Here is a 10005-nt window from a genome sequence, read left to right as displayed (position 1 = left end):
ATCAACTGGAGCTTTACAGGCATGGTAGGTAAAGCAGCAAGGCCATTACTAGCCAGAATTATGGCTGGAATATCCCCCTGGGTCAGGCCAACCTCTGATTGAATACAGGGTTCTTTCTCAGACTGAGACCTTTTGGGGCCCTTACCTTCTCCACTGTCATGAGAGGTAGGACCAAGCCCTGGCCTTACAGAGCTGCTGAATTTCACTCTGGGGCTGAGTCATGCTGAGTCGAGCTCAGTACAATTTTTGCCCGTGTCATTAAGGTGCAGAGGTTTGCAGGCGCCACAAAAACGAGACTGGCTTTTTATCACCCTTGCTACAAAGGCCAGAAGCGCGCACATAGGACAGAAATGTAAACACACGCCCCAAGCCTCTATTTGCTCTCGAATTGGCCAACGTGCCGTGCCCCACCGCCCCCATCTTCCCACCGTCCACACCAAACCTCAAAGACCGAAAGTGCAAATAAGTGAAATCTTCAGTGTTTATTGATTCAAAGAGAAGCTTTGAACTCGCAACCCAGGATTTTTTAGATTATTTGTAGCATTTTTAGTAGGAACTTGAACAATTCATTCTCTGTGTAGTTTGACAAGCATGGGAATGTTAATGCAATAACTGAACCTAGAACTGAAAAAGGACGAAAGGCTAGAAATCCAATAAATAAAAACTGGAAATGGCCTTAACGATTAATAATAGGAAAATGATTAAGTAAAATAGCACACCAGATATTGGAATATATGCAATCCCTGAAACAATGTTTGTTTAAGTGACATGAGAACATGTCTAAAATATACCACGTAAAAACAGATTAGAAACTTTGCACATAGCATGATTGCAGTTATTAAATATGTATGAAATATACCCAAAAGCCTACGTTTTTATGGGATTATAATACTCATTTTTACTCATACTTTATGTATATCCACATTTATACAAAAAAATGCTTATAATCATTTGTATTAAAAAAAATGTTTTCAAAGTGTAAGAGAGAGCTTAAGTAACTCCCAATCACCTTTGCCTTTGAAAGAGTTATAAGAGAGATAAATTCTATAAGAACTTAGTTAGTAAGCACTTCTATGTCATAAAGTTCCAGTTATCTCCATAGACCGGAAATGGTTAAAGATTAGTGGGCAAATGATGAGTTAAGGGATGTCATGGTTGCCAAACATCTGGGAAACAGTGTAATATGGAAGAAAAAAACCTGATTATGAGTTAGGAAATCAGAGTGTTAATATTCACTCTGCCACTAAATGGCTCTGCATTGACTAGTTTGTTTTCTCTACTTTTCTGTTTTTCTGCTTATAAAATGAGGGAAAATTGTTCATTCATTCATTTATTCAAGAAATATTTCTGGAGGGTCTGCTACGGATCAGGTATGACGGTAGGCACTGGGGACAAAACAGTGGACAAAAGAGACACAGCTTCTACCCTCAGGGATCTTACCTTCTGGTGGAGAAGAAAAACCACAGACTACTAGTCAACTAAACATGTAAAATAGGATCAGGTGCTATGAAGAAATATAAGGCAGGGTGAGGCGAAAGAAAGTGGTCAGAAGGTCTCTACAGAGGTGATTTGTAGTTGGACAACCATGTAAAACATAGGAGTAAGCCGTGCTATTATCCCAGAGAGAAGAGTGTCTAGGGAGAGAGAATGGCACATGCAAAAGCCCTGAGGCAGGAGTGTGGCTGGAATAGAGAGACTTAGGTGAGGGTGGTGGAAATGAAGACAGTTCTTTTCCACTGTAGTTTAAACAAATAGAGTTCATTAGAGAGCCTGCCAGCAAGTTCAAAATACTCCCAGTGCATTTGAGATTCAAAGTCCAAGGCCTTCGCGTAGGGAGCGCATTTACAGAAACCTCATCAGCCCCACTGCGGGCTTTGAAGGCCCGCTGTGCAACTATTAGCTGATCCCACTTAACAAACAGTGACGCAGTCATCAGGCATGTTTGTGCCCAAGCAGGTGATGATTTTCTCTCCGCTGACTCCAGTCAAGGACTTTCCGCTTCCAGATTTCAGGCTCCAGGTGACGTTGGGCACAGGGGGTCAGGTGGCAAGTGGAACAGGTCACGCGCCAGGCAGGTGACATGATCTGTACTCAGCTCAAATTTCAAAGAGCCTACTTTTCTGCCCGTGTGTCAAGCACACAGTTAGTTTGAATGCTGCAAGCAGGGTAAGATGATTCATCAATTTCCAAACCCTTGGGAAAGGATCCTATTGCTTAGATTTTTTAATATGTTTTCCTAACCCCTACAGAGGTAGCTATAACTCAGGAAGATAAACTGGGATGAAGGCAAGGGCAAAAAAAAAAAAAAAAAACAATTACTGTCATCCGTAATTATAAGCCTATCGTTTATTGTGCACTAATAGTTGCATTTCCAAGCAGACAGTATTAATTAGTGAAATAACAAGGCAATTTGCATTCATCCCAATTCAGAAGAATTCAAACTACATCAACTGACCAAACATAGGTATCTCAGCCTTATTACTTTTTGTCTTTTTAATAGATGGGGAAACTGAGGCAGAGAAAATGAATGGATCATGAAAAGAAGTAAGTTTATCCAAAGCTTTGTAGAAATCAGATTGTCATCAAGCGCATTGGGACAATTGTGTGTTGGGACAGTTTGTGGAGATGTGTCAGAGCAGGAGGACACAGAGGCAGGGAGATGAGGCTCACCTCTCGGGAGTGCCATCGGCTTTGACATGGGATCAGATCTTTGAGTCTGTTTCCTCGTTCATGAAATGGGACCGTCAGTCCCTGCCTGACATGATTGTTCTGCAGAATAAATGACAAACACACATGCCTGCAAAGCACGCATGGTTTGGAACATGAGTGGGTGCTGCCCAGATCCCAGCAGAAGTGCCATTTTAGGAGGAGGAAGAAGCTCTACGTCAACCTGGAATGCTTGGGGCCAAACGTTTCTGGAAGAAGGGAATCTGGGACCACACAGGCAGAAGGAAATCTAACTCGTCTTAAGGAAAAATATCAGAAGTCTGATTGGGTTTGCAGTTTGAGGCACGAGGAAGGATCCTAGCAGGTCCATTTTCCATAAAAGCGATCCAGCCAGGAGAGTTTGGAGGAGAGTGGCATGTGCTTCGAACCATCTAATGACTTGGTTCTGGAACAAGTTTGATTTGTCAGAGTGTTTGTAGGCCTACTTTTGTATGATGCTACCTCTGTGATGCAGAGAAGTCCTCATGGCTGCAGCGTTCAGTTCTGTACAATTAGAACTTGGGGCATATATATGAAAAGTGACATTCACAAGTACCTTTATTTATTTATGCATGTCAGCTTCTTTTTATTTTTTTGCACAGTCAACTGGTATGAAACAAAACAGAAAAGAATAAATTATTGCACTATAATAGAAATCCAAGACACCATCTAGTAAAGGCTCTTTGCTTTTAAAACTAAAGAAACAGAAGCTGAGGGAGCGTTGCTTTCCCCAGAGTGCAAAACGTTTAGAGTGTCTAGTCAGAACCGTGAGCCAGGTCCTCTCGGACCCTGCACAACACAGCTCCTTGTGGATGGAACTTCCTACGTCTCAGTCAGTACCTCGGAGGGTGAGAGGGCTGTCATTTCTGAGTCTTCTGTTCTGGCCACCCAAGAGTCTTGTCCCCTAGAGAAAGAAATGGAAGACAATGTGATTAAGCAAAAGCAACGTGTTGTTTGGACTCACTCAGGGACTTGATTTTAAGTCCATCACCTGTACTTTTGGTGATCTCAGATACATCAGTCAACTTCACAGAGCATCAATTTCCTTGTTGGTTAAACGTAGATAATGGAAGCTACTTCACTGGTTTGTTTGAGCGTCAAATTTAAAGAGAAGGTTGTATATGAACGACGTAGATAAATAGGAAAACAGCAAAAAAAAAAAAGTTCCTGTTCTTTGACTCTGTCATCATGATGCTGGTGTTGTTATTCTTATCATTCTTATTGTCATTCAATGGTAAGAAAATAGCCTGTCATTTCATCTACTTCTCCCTCACATGTATCAGATTTGATGCCCTTTATTGTGTTCCAGGAGGATCAAGACAGTCTTTATATTGGCATTATCTGTCTTAAAGCAGCATTCACCTTTATGAACAACTTGAATGAAGGCAGAAAGCAAGATGGCGAGACACTCTGAGTCTATCCCTATTTATCAATGCCTAGAAATAACATGAGGATTTCATGCTTTCCCCACCTGCTGCTTGCCATGGAAGGTAATATTCTATTCTATTGCCTTGAATTACTTACGATAAGAAGGGAGTGTTTGTTAAATATTATCCAGCCAGTAATACTCTTATTTGTATAGGACACCTGTTATCCAAAGGTTTCACTTTACCCTACAAATATCTCATTATCTAAAAGACACATCCCAGTGCCATCAATAACCAAATCTCCTTCACAACCTCAGTTTCCAAAAGAGGCAAGACTCTGATCATCTTTCTCGAGTCATTATCCCACTCCTTGGAACACATTGTTTCACAGTCTGAAAGGAGATTTCACTTTTCTATTGAGAACAGGGAGGCAATGAGGTCTGAAGTATTGGGCTGGGGTTGGGAGATCCATGCTTTCATGATGATGGTGATAGTGGTTATTACGTGGTTATGCGGTTATGATGACAACATTCTCGATCACCTACTACATTGCATGCACTTCTTATGTCTTTACTGATTTCATCCTTACCAAAATACTTACTAGGATACTTTTGACATAGGTAGCAAAAGAACTAAGAATGGCATAAATAAAAGAAAATATCATTATCTCACCTAAAACACTTCTGGTAATAGGTTGCTTCCAGAACTGGCTCCACAGCCTTAGCCATCTTTAGCCTGTCATTTTTTGCTTTCAGATTTTTCTCTTAATGAAGACAAGGTCGCTGTTGTAGTTCCAGGCATCACATCCTCATATAAATGTGCAAAACTAGAAAAGGGGAATAAATGTCAATTTAAGCCCATTTTTAAGAGCAAGGAAAATTTCCCAGAAGCTCTCCAGAGGACTTCCATCTGTGTCTCACTGACCTATGCCCATTATTGAGTCATTCACAGGCAAAGGGAGGAAATTGCCACAACTGGCAGTGCACAACTGGCCAGCTCACGCGTGCACACACACACACACACACACACATACATTCACACCCCATCCCACGGCTAGGGCTGAGAAGGGACCCAGACTCCATTAAATCAAAAGAATGCCAATTAACCTATCATGATTAGGGTCCCGTTAGCAAGGAAAAAGGGAAAGACTGTCAGGTAAGTAGCTATTATTAGCCCTATTTTACAAATGAAGAAGCAGAGTTTCAGAGTAGTTATTAACTGCATTAGTCAGGGTAGATTAACTCATGTGACAAAGGACTTTAAAGTATCAGGGGCCTGATATAATGATATTCTATTTCTTACTCATGTCAGAGTCCAGTGACAGTTGTATGGAGGGGACAGGACAGTGCTCCATGTAGTCATTCAGGGACCAAGGCACCTTCTGCCAGTGAATCTACCCTCCTTTACGTCCTGGAGATTTTCCCATTCACCTGGGGATAAAGAAAGAGCAGGAGAATTGTCCATGGAAAATTATTATGGGCCAGGCCTGAAAGTCGTGCTTATCACACAGCTCCCATCCAATTGGCTATAACTCCGTCACCTGGCCACCCCTAGCTGCAAGGGAGGCTGGCAGGCTAAAGTGTGCTGAGGAAAAAAAGGTAGTACTCTCCCATGGTCACAGAGCAGGTGGCCTAGCTGATGTGGACCATTAAAGCGTTTCCTGCTCTAACCATCTATAGTCTAATCTCTGCTGCTGTAATGGTACCAAAACCTCCCTTGTGAAACTTACCCCTGCCTCAAGTCTCAATGTCTTTGACTTCTCAGTGATGCTAGATTCTATTGGCTCCATGCTGTAGAAACACAATCTTTCCTCAATGCTCAGACATTGTCCTTTCCTTTGTTCTTTCCCTTTGTTCTTTCTGTTGGCCTGTTTGCTCTCAGCATTGACTTCTTTTTCTTTGTTTTTGAGGAAGACTAGCCCTGAGCTAACATCCACGATCAATCCTCCTCTTTTTGCTGAGGAGGACTGGCCCTGAGCGAACATCCGTGCCCATCTTCCTCTACTTTATATGTAGGACACCTACCACAGCATGGCTTGACAAACAGTGCCTAGGTCCACACCCAGGATCCAAACCAGCGAACCCTGGGCCACTGAAATGGAACATGCGCACTTAACCACTGTGCCACCAGGCAAGCCCCCACTGACTCCTTTTTCTCCTCCTCTCAAATCTCAGTCCTCATGCCCCTACTTCTCTCTCTTTGGAAAAGACTATTCACAACAATGGCTCCATTCTGACCTCTATCTTCTGAAAAATTTACCCTGTTGCTCTGAGCCTCTCTACTGACCATCAGGTAGTAATTCAGATGTTAATATTATTACTATGACTATTTATATTTACGTTCATACTACTGTTATTGTTACTCCTACAACTCTCTTAGTATATGCCAGGTATGATGGTAAACATTTTGCTGAAATTATCTTTAAGCCTCACAAGAACGCTTGGGATTAGTTTCACCTCCTTTTTTTTCAGATGAGAAAGCTGAGGTTTGGAGAGAAAAATGAAATGCTATCAAGCGACATAAAAGGAGTTAAAAACTAGACAGTCTGACTCTGAAGCCAAAACTGTTAGCCCTTATGTACAAATGCCTCTGAGAGCTACATGACTCTGAAAGCTCCGTGCTGTAAGTTCCCTTCCAGCATCCCTGCGTCTGGTGCAGAATTAAGCACACAGCAAGTGTAAACATGTGCTCAATTTAAACTCACACCTCCAAAGGCAAGCAGAGCCTCTTCTGCCAAAATCCTACCACTGTATCTCCCTAATTCTTGCTGTACATACCGTTCTTTTCCTATCTGTATTCAAACTGTGCCATCCTTGTTGACATATCGTTTTTCTAAACAATAACAGCAGGTAACCTTTATCAAGCATTTATCACATTCCAGGCAATGCTTTTTGCACTCTTTCCCTACAAGGAAACTCTCATTATTCTCCCTGTTTACAGATTGGAAACTTCAGCCAGCTTAAAGATTAAGTGGAGGAGATACAGTAATCACCTAGAAGTCTAACTCTGCCATCCCTATTCTTATCTAGTAAGTTCTATTTCCTGTGGCAATGCCACTGCCACTAGTACATTCCTTCCACAGTCTCTTAGGACTGTATTTGTTCCTTCCTCATTCTTGGTGACAATGCCCAGAACTGATTCGCAAGCATCTGAGTATGGAAACGGCCTCCTTCCTAGACTATAACTAGTCCACCCCTTTTAAATTAATTTATTAACTACTATCAGCTAAATATTGTATATTTTAATTGGCTCTGTTATCTCTTCTCACTTTGTCTATTAATATCTTCCAAAACCTTTATTCTTTGTATTAATCAAGGCAGAGGTCTCCTTGTGTTCATGTAAATTGGATTTATCCTTCTCTCTGTGATTTAAACTTTGTTAGGAATAACAGGTTGGATTTTTAAAGCATCCTGCACGTCAAGCTCTAAAAAAGGTGTTCCAGATCAATGGAGCACCATCTGCCAGGATTATTCTCATTGCTGCAGCAATTGCTTTCCGCTTTGCTGGTTCATGAAAGGGACACAATCAATCTTTGTGGGAAGCAACGTGATAGGTAAAAAGAACACAGGATTTGGACTTATTCATTTATCCAACTACTATTACTCAATAAATTGAACACTTGGCATGTACTAGGTTCTATCACATTACCTACCTCAAGGGATGTCGTGAGAATTAAATGAGGTAAGAGCCAAATCTTTAGCATAGTACCTGGTACATAGTAAGTGACCCATCCATAGATAAGTCCCAATCTTCCGTTTCCTCTTGAATAAATGAATTCGTGAATGAATTTGCAAACTCATCTTTCCTGTAGCATCGTTAAGCTGTGTCTCTCCTTTTGGTACTTTGTACTGCTGTTCTCCAGAATCTTCCTTCTGGTCCGTGGGCTGAATATGATGCTCAGGCAGTTCTGCTCTGTGTGGATTCTGCCAACTGTTGGTTTTGATCCTGCCTACCAGCTCTGCATGATGCTTTCCATTTAACATTGATTCAAGAAATATTTATTAAGTACCTATCATATGCCTGACGCTGGACTGGGCTCTATGCATATAATAGTGAACAAGATAGATATGGCACCTACACTTTAAGTAGGAAAGAAACGTAGCAATTAAGTGCAGAAAAAATTAAGTTTAGGAAGCACATGGTGGTATGAGAGAATATACTCAGAGCAAAACACGACATATGCATAACACAATATTCATCTTAACCCACTTTTCTAGGTTAATCTCTTTTTCTTCCATCTAGTTAAATTCTACTCATTTTAGGGTGCTATCAGTTGTGGTTAAAAGGAAAAGAAAACTCAAAATGACTTAAATAGCACAGGACAGTTTTTTGGTTTATGGGACTGAAAAGTCCAAGGGTAATTAATTTTAGGAGAGGCTTCATAGGGTGACTCGAGATAAAACCAAGAACTTATTTCTCTTCATTTCTCAGCTCTAGTTGCTCAGTGTGGGTCCATTATTGGCAAGCTCCTCCCTCGAAGGTCCCAAAATGATTGCCATTGGCTACTGAGGATGCATGCTTCCTAGTTCACAAAAAGCAAGCAGGAGTGCACAGAATAAAAGTCCTGACTTTTGTCTCATGGGATCCCCTTAAGTCCTGTAGCTGTTCTGTGGGCAAGCAAAAGAATTTCCACCTATGTATTTCTCACACGTAGAATTTAGTATTGAGCTATATGCTCAGCCCTAGACCCCGGAGTGAGGTCAACTTTCCTAAAATACACAATCTGCCCGAGAGAGGAGTCACATGATAGGCATTGTGGGCACTCTTCAAATTCATGGCTATTGCAAGTTACTATACAAATAGGGTTCCAATCTAAGCTTTTGCCAACAGCAAACGAGAGTTCTCATTTCTCCACATCCTCACCAACACTTGGTATTTTTTTAAACTTATTTAAGTGAACACGAAAACACATGAAATGGAATCTCATTGTTCACAGGCCATCCTTATCGATTTTTCATAAGTTGCCAGTTTAAATGATTTGCCTCTTCTATAACTAGGTTGGTTTTCCTCTCTTTGTTCACTTTTTACATGAACTTTTTCTCAATGACATGTTTTGCTAATCATTTTTACCAGTCTGTGTCTTCCCATTTTGATGTCGGTACATTTGTTATGCAGAGGCTTTGAAATTCAAGGTACACAAAGTTAATCAATCTTTTCCTTTATGATTTTTTTTGTGGGTGCCCTATTAAAAAACTTCTGTTCTAGCCAAAGATGGTAAAAATAATCTTTTATATTTTCTTTTATAAATTTTAAAGTTTTGTTGTTCACCTTTAGGTTCTTAATTCACCTGGAATTTGTTTTTGTGGATGGTATGAGGCAAGGACCTTATTTATTTATGTGCTTACTTACTACAATTTGGATGGTCAGTTTTTCCAGTACTATTTATTGGCTGGTCCATTCATTCCCGACCATTTTCCACGTACTCGTCTCCATTTACAAATGAGACTAATCATGTCCTCTATATTCTTGTCTTTTTCCCTCTTTTTTTTTTTTTTTTTTGAGGAAGATTAGCCCTGAGCTAATTGCTGCCAGTCCTCCTCGTTTTGCTGAGGAAGCCTGGGCCTGAGCTAACACCCATGCCCATCTTCCTCTACTTTATATGTGGGATGCCTACCACAGCATGGTGTGCCAAGCGGTGCCATGTCCACACCCGGGATCCGAACCGGCGAACCCCAGGCCGCTGAGATGCGGAACGTGCAAACTTAACCGCTGCACCACTGGGCCAGCCCTGCCCTTTATATTCTATCCATTAACATTATTTTGTGCTTTCTAACTTCCTTTCTTCTCTTTTCTTCTTTTTCCTACTTTCCTGACTTCTTTCAGATTGACAGAACTACCTTGATTCCTACTTTTCTCTTCATGCTCCACTGATTTAAAAGTTCTTACTTCTATGTGTTCTTTAGAGATTATCCTTAATATTGTGAATCTCAAC

At 41.0% G+C, this 10005-nt stretch overlaps 1 long non-coding RNA gene across 1 annotated transcript; it reads right to left on the bottom strand.

Moving 5' to 3' along the window:
* Positions 1-3263: 3263 nt before the first annotated feature.
* LOC138915646 (uncharacterized) lies at positions 3264-4962 on the bottom strand. Its single transcript, XR_011421742.1, has 2 exons — positions 4746-4962; positions 3264-3610 (listed from the first exon to the last, which is right to left on the bottom strand). It is a non-coding gene; the product is annotated as an uncharacterized lncRNA (long non-coding RNA).
* Positions 4963-10005: the final 5043 nt, after the last annotated feature.

Source organism: Equus caballus, chromosome 9 (assembly GCF_041296265.1).
Source record: "Equus caballus isolate H_3958 breed thoroughbred chromosome 9, TB-T2T, whole genome shotgun sequence".
In the NCBI taxonomy this organism is placed as follows: domain Eukaryota; kingdom Metazoa; phylum Chordata; class Mammalia; order Perissodactyla; family Equidae; genus Equus; species Equus caballus.
This window is presented reverse-complemented; position numbering and strand designations above follow the sequence as displayed.